Here is a 10,930-nt window from a genome sequence, read left to right on the forward strand (position 1 = left end):
ATTCTCAATGCATGATTCACAGGGAGATAAGAGCATTGTTCTCTGCATTTGGGAACCTAGGTGGTTTGTCCAACTGTGCATAATGCATACTTTGCCACTTGGTAGAGAAATAAGATGTAGGCTATACTGGTTGCTGTTTTGAAATATGGCAATCACTACAATGATTATTTTTCTATAAAATTGGCAGTCAAATACAGAAATGACCATGTGCGTGCATGCATACATAATGCAAATGCCATTTAAAAGGTTCCATCACATTTTATAATTTTTTCAAATTAGCTGCTCAGAAGTGGTAATAAGACTGGTTGTTTTTAATCTTCAGAATATTAACTGTCAGAGACATTTAGAAAGTGATAATCCAATGCTAAGCAATTAAGCTGGGTTTTCTTAGCTAGTACTTTAAAATAACACAATATTTTCAGAAGGAAATGGATCTGAAATGAATTCTCTTTATCTTCATTCAGGAATCTGACCCTTGAAAGAATGAAGTCAGTGTAAGTAGTTCACATGGAGATGTAAGGGATTAAACCTAAAGCATATAGTTTGAAAGTAGAAGAAAAAAATATAAACATTTATGAACATCTAAATTTTGGTCTAGGGAGTATCGTCTGCATGAAAGGAAAACTGCTAGTTGGGGTATCCGTCAACTAGAATCCAGACTCCTCTTTTCTGTTAACTGGGTTTGTGACCTTAGGCAACCTAGCAAACCTTTTTGAATCTCCATTTATAACACAAAAATCTTGTAATTAGACTGAATTTATCAGGTAAAAATCAATTCACTCTCCTATACAATTTGCTCTTGTACCTTGAGGAATTAATTATATATTAAATATTTTTATTTGTTCAGCTGAGGCACCGTACCCATGTGGATTAAGTTTGGAATTCACGTCTGAACCTTTACTCAGCAGAGTTGTTAAACAGCACAAGAAAGCTCCATAAATTTACCTTCTTTTAGATATAATCAACCAATTTGGAAAGAGTGATAATAACAAATCTCTTCTCTCTTCAAAGAATTCAAGAGTGAGTAGGATCAGTAATAACTACTGCTGGGTGATCTGCCATTGCCTTTTAGAGCACAACCATCAAATACCTTGATCTTGCTAGATCTACTGAAAGTAAAATGGAATCAATAGTTTCTCATTTGACTTGGTTGTCAACTTTACAAATTCATCAGAATACTACTAACTTCTCTTTTCAATTGGCTCTGTAGAAGATGCTTTTCTGAAAGATGGCTTAATCATTAAAAGGCTGTAATTTGAATCTCCAAATTGAAATATAATGTTATGCATACAGTAGGCTTTCTTTGAGCTTAAGAACTTTTCTTTAAGTTATTACACACAAATGAATAAAATACACACCACTTAGTAACTATAAAGTGAAACCCAAGATACAAACATTTAGAACCAGAATTAAAGCTTTGCCAGCACCTCTGAAGCCTACCCCTTCAATGTGGCCTTCTCTAATGAAAACTCCACTTCCCACTGTTAGTCCTGTTGAGATAAACACACTTTTATTTTTCTTACAAGTTTCCTTCCAGGTTTGCATCCCTAAAACAAACTCTATAGACTCATTAATAAAATATCGGATTCTTTTTTTCTGCTTATTTTTCTCAACATTATTTAATGCATCTCATTTAAGTTACATGATGTCATGGTTTATTCTTTGTTTGGTTTTTGGTAGGCAATTCTTAGTTGATGGAATAGTTTTAATGCGTTCTATTATAGATGAACATATATGCTGTTCCAGCTTTGGGCTATTGTAAATAACGGTGCTATGAACACTTGTCTATGTTGTACACTTTACAGCTTGAACATCTATCCTTGTACTTATCTGCATTAGAATCTTAGGAATGGAATTGCTAGAAAAGGGATTGCTGATCTTGGGAGATCCACTTAATGAAGACATTTGAGACTGGAATTTTCTTTTGGGAGGATTTTACTGATTCATTTGCTTTATTTAATTTTTTTAAAATTTAAATTCAATTTGTCAACATATAGTATAACACCCAGTTCTCATCCCATCAAGTGCTTCCTTAGTGCCTGTCACCCAGTCACCCCATCACCCCACCCACCTCCCCTTCTACAACCCTTTGTTTCCTAGAGTCAGGAATCTCTCATGGTTTGTCTCCCTATCTAATTCTTCCCCACTCAGTTCTCCTCCTTTCCTTTATAATTCCTTTCACTCTTTCTTATATTCCATGTTGATTCATTTGCTTTAATGATTAAAGGACTATTTAGCTCTTCTGGTTCTTTCTGTATATGTTTGGAAAATTAAGATTTTCCTCAGAATTTGTCCTTTTATTTAAATTTTAAAAAGCACTAGTTTAAACTTGCTTTTATACATCCTCTTGCTATGTGTATGCTACATAAGAGGATGTGTAGCATCTTATGTTCCTCTTTTTCATTTATCATACTCCTTTTTGAGTTTTTTTTTATTTTGCTCCTCCCCCTTTTGATGCATCTCTCCAGTGCTTTGTCAATTTTTAAATTACTTTCCAAGGAGAGGTAAGTGCCTGGCTTTGTTGTTCCTTTCAAATTTATATTTCTCTATTTCATCGTGTTTTTCACATAGCTCCTTTTCTTAAACTTCTTTTGGTGTGGGAAGCCTGGGTGGCTCAGCAGTTGAGCATCTGCCTTCGGCTCAGGGCATGATCCCGGAGTGCCGGGACTGAGTTCCACATCAGGCTCCCTGCATGTAGTCTGTTTCTCTCTCTGCCTATGTCTCTGCCTCTCTCTCTGTGTGTGTGTCTCTCATGAATAAATAAATAAGATCTTAAAAAACAAAACAAAAAACAAAACTCGGTGTTATGGCTTTTCTTTGTAGTGTATTGACAGATGCCTAGTGTATTCATCATAATATTTGTTATTAGTATATGCATTTGAGACTGCGTTGGCTTCTTTTATTTTATTTATTTTATTTTTTAAGATTTTATTTATTTATTCATGAGAGACACACAGAGAGACAGAAGCAGAGACATAGGCAGAGGGAGAACCAGGGGGAGCCTGATGTGGGACTCGATCCCCAAACTCCAGGATAATGCCCTGAGCCATCCAGATGTCCCATGAGTTGGCTTCTTTTAAAGATATATATTTATTATATCTAGAGAGAGAAAGTAAGGGGGGGGGGCAAAGGGAGAGGGAGAAAATCATCAAGCCGACTCTGTTGAGTACAGAGCCTGATGTGGGACCTATCCCATGACTCTAACTGAAATCGAGTTGGCTACCCCACCAACTGAGCCATCCAGGTGCCCCTATGCTGGCTTTATAATGTGCTGACTCGGCTAAACTAAGTAATACTGCCCAGCATTCCTCTGTATATTTTCAGTTAGAGTGGACCACAAATGATTCTTGTACAAGATTCAGAGGGCGCTCTCATTTATGTGTGGAATTTAAAAACTTACAGAAACAGAACTGATTGGTGGTTGTTGGGGTGCAGGGGTGAAGGAAATGGGTGAAGGTGGATAATAGGTAAAGACTTCTGGTTATAAGACAAATAACTCCTGGAGAAGTAATGTATAGCATGCTGACTGTAGTTAGCAATACTGCATTGTGTGTTTCAAAGTTGCTAAGAGAATGGATCCTCATAGTTCTCACCACAGGAGAAAAATGTAACTCTGTGTGGTACCAGGGTTAACTAAGCTTACTTCAGTAAACATTTTACAATATATACATATCATGATGTTGAACATCTTAAACTAATACAAAGTTATGTGTCAATTATATCTCAATAATGAAAAACTCAAAACAGAACAAAAGTAGTAACAAAAAAGATTTGGAGGGCAGTTGTGAGGCAGTAGCTCATTTGGGAACTTACATATTCACATTTTGATTACTGATCTGATTTGCTTCTCTAAGGCTGGGCAGTGGCTGGATCTGAAATTCGCCCACTTTCTCCTGGTTACTCCTTCAGCTTCTTGGGTGCCTGAGTCAGGTGTTTGCATTTGTTTGTTAAAACCCCTGGTTTCTACAAGGCCACCTATGCAACCATGGCCAAAGACAGCAAGAGCTGATAGTTTCAGTATTGTCTCCTGGGCTTGTGAGTTCCAGCTGTTTTCACTGTCTTCCAGCTTCCATCCCTTTCCTTCTCAATTGCCTGCCCTAATGACAGTGCACTGTAACATCGAATGCAGAGACAGAGTCTTCCAGACCCAGCTTTACTAGCTTCTGTAATTCTATGAAGTCAAATCTTCATAATATTTCTCTTAATATATAGAGCCTGTGATTCTGTCCTGTTGGTTGATTTCTGACAGGTACAGAGAATATAGGTTTTTGTTCCTCCAAGTTTTTTTTTAACTAAAATATATTTGACATATAACATTGGGTAAATTTAAAGTATATAACATGTTAACTTGATATGTTTATATATTATAATTGCCATTGCAGTAATAATTAATATCTCTATCACACTGCATAATTATCTTTTTTAGTGGCTGAAATAATTAAGTTATGGTCTCTGCAAGTTTAATTATAATACAGTATTGTTGTCTATATTCACTGTAATGCGCATTAGCTCTCTAGGGCTTATTTACTATTCATTGCAAGTTGGTACCATTAAATAACATCTGTCTTATTCCCCTACCCCCATTCCCTGGTGGCCACCATTCTATTCTTTGTTTCTATGACTTCAATTTTTTTTTTATTCTACATATAACTGATATTGTACTGCATTTGTTTTTCTCCATATGACTTACCTCAAGTAGAATGATGCTCTCAAGGTTGTTGCCAGTGGCAGTATATCTATCCTTCTTTCTCACGACTGAATAATATTTCATTGTGTATATATGTGTGTGTATATAAAAAATGTGTATATGATATTGTGTGTGTGTGTGTGTGTGTATATATATATATTCATGTATTCTTTACCCATACTTCTATTATGGGCACTTAGGTTGTTTCCATATCCTGGCTATTGTGAGTGTTTACTCACAACTTTTAATATGCAAAATCATATCATCTGCAAATAGCAACAATTTTATTTTATTCTTTCCTATTTGGATGCCTTTTATTTCTTTGTCTTGCAAAATTGCTCTAGCTAGGATCTTTAGTACTATATTGAATAAGAGTCATGAGAGCAAACATCTTTGTCTTGTTCCTAATCTTAGAAAAAAAGCTTTCTATCTTTTTCCATTGAGTATATTATTAGCTTTGGGTTTGTCACATGTGGCCTTTATTATGTTGAGGTATTTTCCTTTTATACTCAATCTGTGGAGAGTTTTTTTTTTTTCTTAACCATGAAAAGATGTATTTTGTCAAACGATTTTTTTTGCATCTATTGAAATGATCGTGTGCTTTCATTCTATTTATGTGATGTATTATATTTATTGATTTGCATATATTGAATCATCCTGGCATCCCAGGGATAAATCCCACATGGTCATAGTGTATAATTCTTTTAATGTCTTCTTGAATTTGGTTTGCTAATATTTTGTTGAATTTTCACATCTGTATTCATCATGGATATTGGTCTGTAGTTTTCTTTTTCTCTCTCTCTCTCTTTTTTTTTTTTTGTAGTTTTCTTATACTGTCTTTATGTAGCTTTGGTTTCAGGGTAATGCTGCCACCCACCAGTTTTGTATCTTATGTTTTGTTATATATTTAGTTTTGATTGTAACTTTGATTCATGACTTTTCTACATATTTTTAATTTCTAAACATAAAGATGCTATTTTGTAACTGATTTCCTATTTACAATGTCAGAAAACATGATCTATATGATTTAAACTTCAAAAAATTGTTTGTTATGGCTACTATATGATGAATAGTTCCCTGAGTGTTTGAGAATAATATATGCTCTACAGTGGTTTGTTACACTGTTGTATATATGTCCACTACATCAAAAATTTAATCATGTTTAATATTCTATATTTTCTTGATTTTTCTATCTGCTTGTTTGTCAACTGTGGAGGTAGTTTTTTCCTAAACTTCCCACTTTGTGTATTTGTATATATCTACTTATGTTCTAAAATTTTTGCTTTGTGTATCTTAACATATCTCAATGACATTTTATTAATACATTTTTGCATCATTCTTCCATGGTGTAGCCACCTACCATCCCTTTTGATCAAACCTCTTTCCTGAAAAATTTTTTAGATTTTATTTATTTATTTATGAGAGAAGAAGAGAGACAGTGAGAGAGAGAGAGAGAGAGAGAGAGAGAGAGAAGACTAGCGGACTTTGCACTGAGTGCTAAACCCAATGAGAGGCTCGATCTCAGAACCACAAGATCGGGACCTGAGCTGAAAGCATGACTGATTGAGCCATGTAGGTGCTCCTCTACTGTCACTCTGAATATTACTTTTATATTTTTCAGTGATCTCAGTATCCATGTAGATCTCCCTTCTAATATCTTCACCATTCTTGGTACCCTCTGTCAGTGGTCTTGTCTTCCTATCTTTCCTCAGGGAACTCCTTTGTCTTAATTACTGGGAATAATTCTTCTACAATATCAAAAGCAAAAAACTCTATTTTTTGGAGGGGAGGGACCATCCGCATCCCCACCATCTTTCCAGGTCACTTCCTCTAATATCCCTAATCCAATAATCTCTTATTTCATCTTTCCATCTCAATTTCACTTTTCCTTAAACCAATTTGGTCCTGATTCTGCTTCTTACATAACTTATATTCATGTTAAATCATTCTAAGCACTATTTGCTATTTGTGCCATATTCTCTTGTCCTCTACCTTTATCTTAATTGCTTGGGTTAATATAACCTTAGTTAAATCCAAGTCTCTTTCTTCTCCATGCCTGAATGTACTCACCTAAGTATGGTTGTAGAAAAATAACAAAACTATGGTGACTGGTCTTCATTTAAATCTGTAATTAATAACCTCAGATGGGCTCTTTTAATTGCAGTGAAACCCTACATTTGTCTATATTATTCTCTCTCTCCTGGACAACTTTTTCATGCTTCACTTCTTTTTGGACCTCCACTTTCTCCTCCATATTCATTGTTAGTTAACAATTTTGTTTCCCATTTCACTGTGGAATTAAAACACTTAAAACTGAAAAAAAAAAGAAAAACTTAAAACTGAATGTCCAGGGATCCCTGGATGGCTCAGCGGTTTAGTGCCTGCCTTCCACGCAGGGCGTGGTCCTGGAGTCCTGGGATCCAGTCCCACATCAGGCTCCCTGTATGGAGCCTGCTTCTCTCTCTGCCTATGTCTCTGCCTCTCTCTCTCTCTTTCTCTCTCTCTCTGTCTCTCATGAATAAATAAATAAAATCTTAAAATCTGAATGTCCATAATAAATAGAGTCATTATAAAGCAGACATCCGGGATCCCTGGGTGGCTTAGTGGTTTAGCGCCTGCCTTTGGCTCAGGGCAAGATCCTGGAGACCAGGATCGAGTCCCACGTCGGGCTCCCGGTGCATGGAGCCTGCTTCTCCCTCTGCCTATGTCTCTGCCTCTCTGTGTGTGTGTGTGTGTGTCTGACTATCATAAGTAAATAACAATTAAAAAAAAAAAACTTAAAGCAGACATCCCAACTCTCATATTATTTCTCTTTAATTGCACTTGCCTCACCCAAACCCAATGGCGGTTAAATCTAACACTCTGAAGACTCCATACTAGTGCCATAGTAGATTAATGTAAGTAGAAAAACAAAGATCCATGCTGACTCCTGTCATTCTAAATGTGTGACCACATGCCCATTTCTAGCAGGATCTCTGCTGATGCCCTTAGTGCTTTAGTCTGTTTTCTCTTACTATCCTATACTCTGAGCTACTTATTTCATATATCTTTGTCCTCAAATCTCTCATATGCTCTACTTTTCCTCAATCTCAATAACCCTGCTTTTTATTTCATGAAACAAATAATCAGAAGAAAACTTTGTTTTCTTTCTTTCTTTTTTAATATGGAACACTTCACAAATTTGCATGCCATCCTTGTGCAGGGGCCATGCTAATCTTCTCTGTATCTTTCCAATTTTAGTATATGTGTTGCCGAAGTGAGCACGAAACCTTTGTTTCCTGCCCCCAAGTATGCCATTCCTTTCACTTAAGGTCAGAAACTCCCATCTCCTCATTTTATTTATTTATTTATTTATTTATTTATTTATTTATTTATTTATTTATTTATTTTTTATTTTTTTTTATCACTTAAGAGCTCTACTGTTGCAATTATCCTTGCTGTGCTGTGAAATATCAATATTTCACATTCTATTGGATTATTACAGTAAGCAACAAATATGTGGCCTCACTCTAACAATTATTTATTGGTTGTTCTTTCATTTATAGCAAACTCTCAAAGTCTAATTTACATTTTCCTCTCCCTTCCTCCTTCTTTCCTGAGTATACTCTAGGCAAGGCTTTTTACTCCTAGTTTCCCATTGACATGTTCTTTTTTAATATTAAGGTCACATGTCCACTGTATTGCCAGATTTGATGTTCCTTCTTCCATTTGTTTCTTGATCAACCTCTAAGCAAAATTCAGGTTAGCTTATACCATTCTTTTCAAAAGTTTTCTTATTTTGCTTTCCCCCCTCTTTCCTTTTAAGGCTTAACGTGATTCTAATTTTTCTCCTTTCTCATATAAGGATAAATACAAGTTGAAAAAAATAATTTTCTTTAACAAAAAAAAAAGGAAAGAGACTTCCCCACTTCATGCTTTTCTAAGCACATTATTTATAAAACAAAAACAAAAACATCTAACTGTAAATTCTTTATTTCTTTGAAATGCATGTAAATCTTTTTAGTGGCTCTTGCCAGTTTTAAGAATCAGGAATATCTTACTCAATAAGCAGAGAACTGTCTCTTAGAAATACTGAATATTAAATATTTCCCAGTTTCTGTGGGAGGGTAAGACCCTAACTTCAGTGGGTGCTTTGCACCAAGTTGCAAAACTACCTCCTAAAAGATTTGAGAAACCTCTTTTTCCATTGGATAGAGCCACTTAGGTAACACAGATGATCACCCCAATTATCGAGTAAATCTAAAAGGAACTATGTACAATAAATGGTACTATTAAGTACTCTTACTTGAGGGCTAGTTATTGTTTATCCTACATGTATATAATAGTCTGTATCTACTTAGCTATATAATAGGGTAAGATTTCTTTGTCTTTATGATCTTCTAGTGGACTGCCTGTGATACAAATCACATTCTCGTATTTAATGTTTATTCAATAATAAAACTATTTTGTCCTCTATCCTTGTGGAGAAGATTTTTGGGTTGGTAGGATAGTTTTAAATTATATTTCCCTAAACACTCAGTACTTCTTTTTTTGCCTATTAATGTTGGGATGCCTCAATGCTTCTTTTTTTATTTTTATTTTTTCTTTTTTCCATCTTTACTCACTTCTTAAATAATCTTTAGTTCACTGGCTTTAAATGTTATCTATACATTAATGTATTTGATTTTCTACACCTAACCAATCTCCCCTCTCCCTCTCTCTGCTATAAATCTATAAATATCTTTTATTTGATGAGTCCACTTCTATGTACTGTCCATGAATGAACCTTTATAATAAGGTTATCTTTATTGTCCATCAGTGAACTATATAATCAACATAAATCTGCTTCTTCTCTTGTGTTTCCCATCTTAGTGAAAGTCATCATTATTTACAGGTTACAGATTTTTTTGTTTATTTTGTTGTTTATTTTCATATGCCACAAAATATATCTTACAGGTCTGCTTTCAAAAAATATCTGAAATTTTATTACTAACATATGTCTCATTATTACTCCCCATTTAACATTTACATTGATTCCCCCCCCCCCCACCACCACCACTTCCCTCAGAGAGAAGGAGGAAGAGAAAGGAGACAGGAAGGGTGGCTTTAATAAACCAGAGAGCATACAAAAGAAGTGGAAGGAAAGATTCAAAGGTTAAATTCAAGATGTGAAATCAATAGTGAAACATGGGAATTGCCTATGGTAAATGAAATTGTGATAGTCCATGGTATGGCTCTGATAGAGTTTATGGAATAAGAAGATTTTAAAATTATAAGGAAGCATTTATAGTTTGCAAGCAATAACTGTTGAAAGGAGCAGAAAATGAGGATTGAAAAAGGTGTAAGGAGAACCTAAACAGATTTTTCCAGAATTCATGGGGAAAAAAAAATTTACAAGTTGAACAAATCAGAAGGACAGTGTTGAATGCTGTTTGAGATTAAGATTATAAACTTAAGAGTTATGATCAAAGTTTGGAATATTACAATGGAAAATGTTAAGCACAAAGTCCATAGTAGGCACTAATAAGAATATAAAGATAAATAAAGTCTCTTCATTTAAGGGCATGGAACTCTATTAGAGAGGTAAAATGGAAATATAAATAACTCAGAGACAGTATAAGAATTGCTATGTTTTAGACTTTCAGTCAAACTTATGAGAGATCTGGAGAGGAATATTCATTGTAGGGCCAATGAGGAAAACTCAATGGAAAAAAACAGGTTTTTTGTGGACTCAAACTCTAAATAATTTGGCAGTGTACACCAGTGGGCAGTCCAGAGATAATACAGGCTTAAATATGGATAGGAGAAACATCAAAGTATAAAAGATAAGAATTTGCAATTTCAATTGTTGGTGTGCAAGAATTGAAATATTTAAAAAATCTGTTTATAATCTTTTATATCTTGGGCTGAGAAAGAATTTTATCTCAGTCATTTGTGGACGTTTTTCCTTTAGTTGTGTCTTCCTATTGAAACCTGAGGAAGTACTCCTGGGATCATTGCTTCTGAGACATCCATTGCTTTAATCAGTCTTTCAGATCCTATAGTTGATCCTTTTGATTTTCTGCTGTTCTTGGGGTACAAGTGAGTTTGACAAGGCTGGGAGAAGTGATTGAAGGAGGAGAGCAAAATAGTAACACCAGTATTTTTATTGTTAATGTGACAATAATACAGTATTATTTTGGACTACATAAAATAAAACAGTAAAGTCACTTACATAATTCATTAAATTTATAAGAAAATCATAAATATCAAATTTAATGTTAA

At 34.7% G+C, this 10,930-nt stretch overlaps 1 non-coding gene across 1 annotated transcript; it reads right to left on the bottom strand.

Moving 5' to 3' along the window:
* Window positions 1–7,844: 7,844 nt before the first annotated feature.
* Window positions 7,845–7,951, bottom strand: LOC129515608 (U6 spliceosomal RNA). Its single transcript, XR_008665606.1, has one exon. It is a non-coding gene; the product is annotated as a U6 spliceosomal RNA (small nuclear RNA).
* Window positions 7,952–10,930: the final 2,979 nt, after the last annotated feature.

The sequence above is a fragment of the Nyctereutes procyonoides genome, unplaced genomic scaffold (genome assembly GCF_905146905.1).
Source record: "Nyctereutes procyonoides isolate TBG_1078 unplaced genomic scaffold, NYPRO_anot_genome, whole genome shotgun sequence".
Lineage (NCBI taxonomy): Eukaryota > Metazoa > Chordata > Mammalia > Carnivora > Canidae > Nyctereutes > Nyctereutes procyonoides.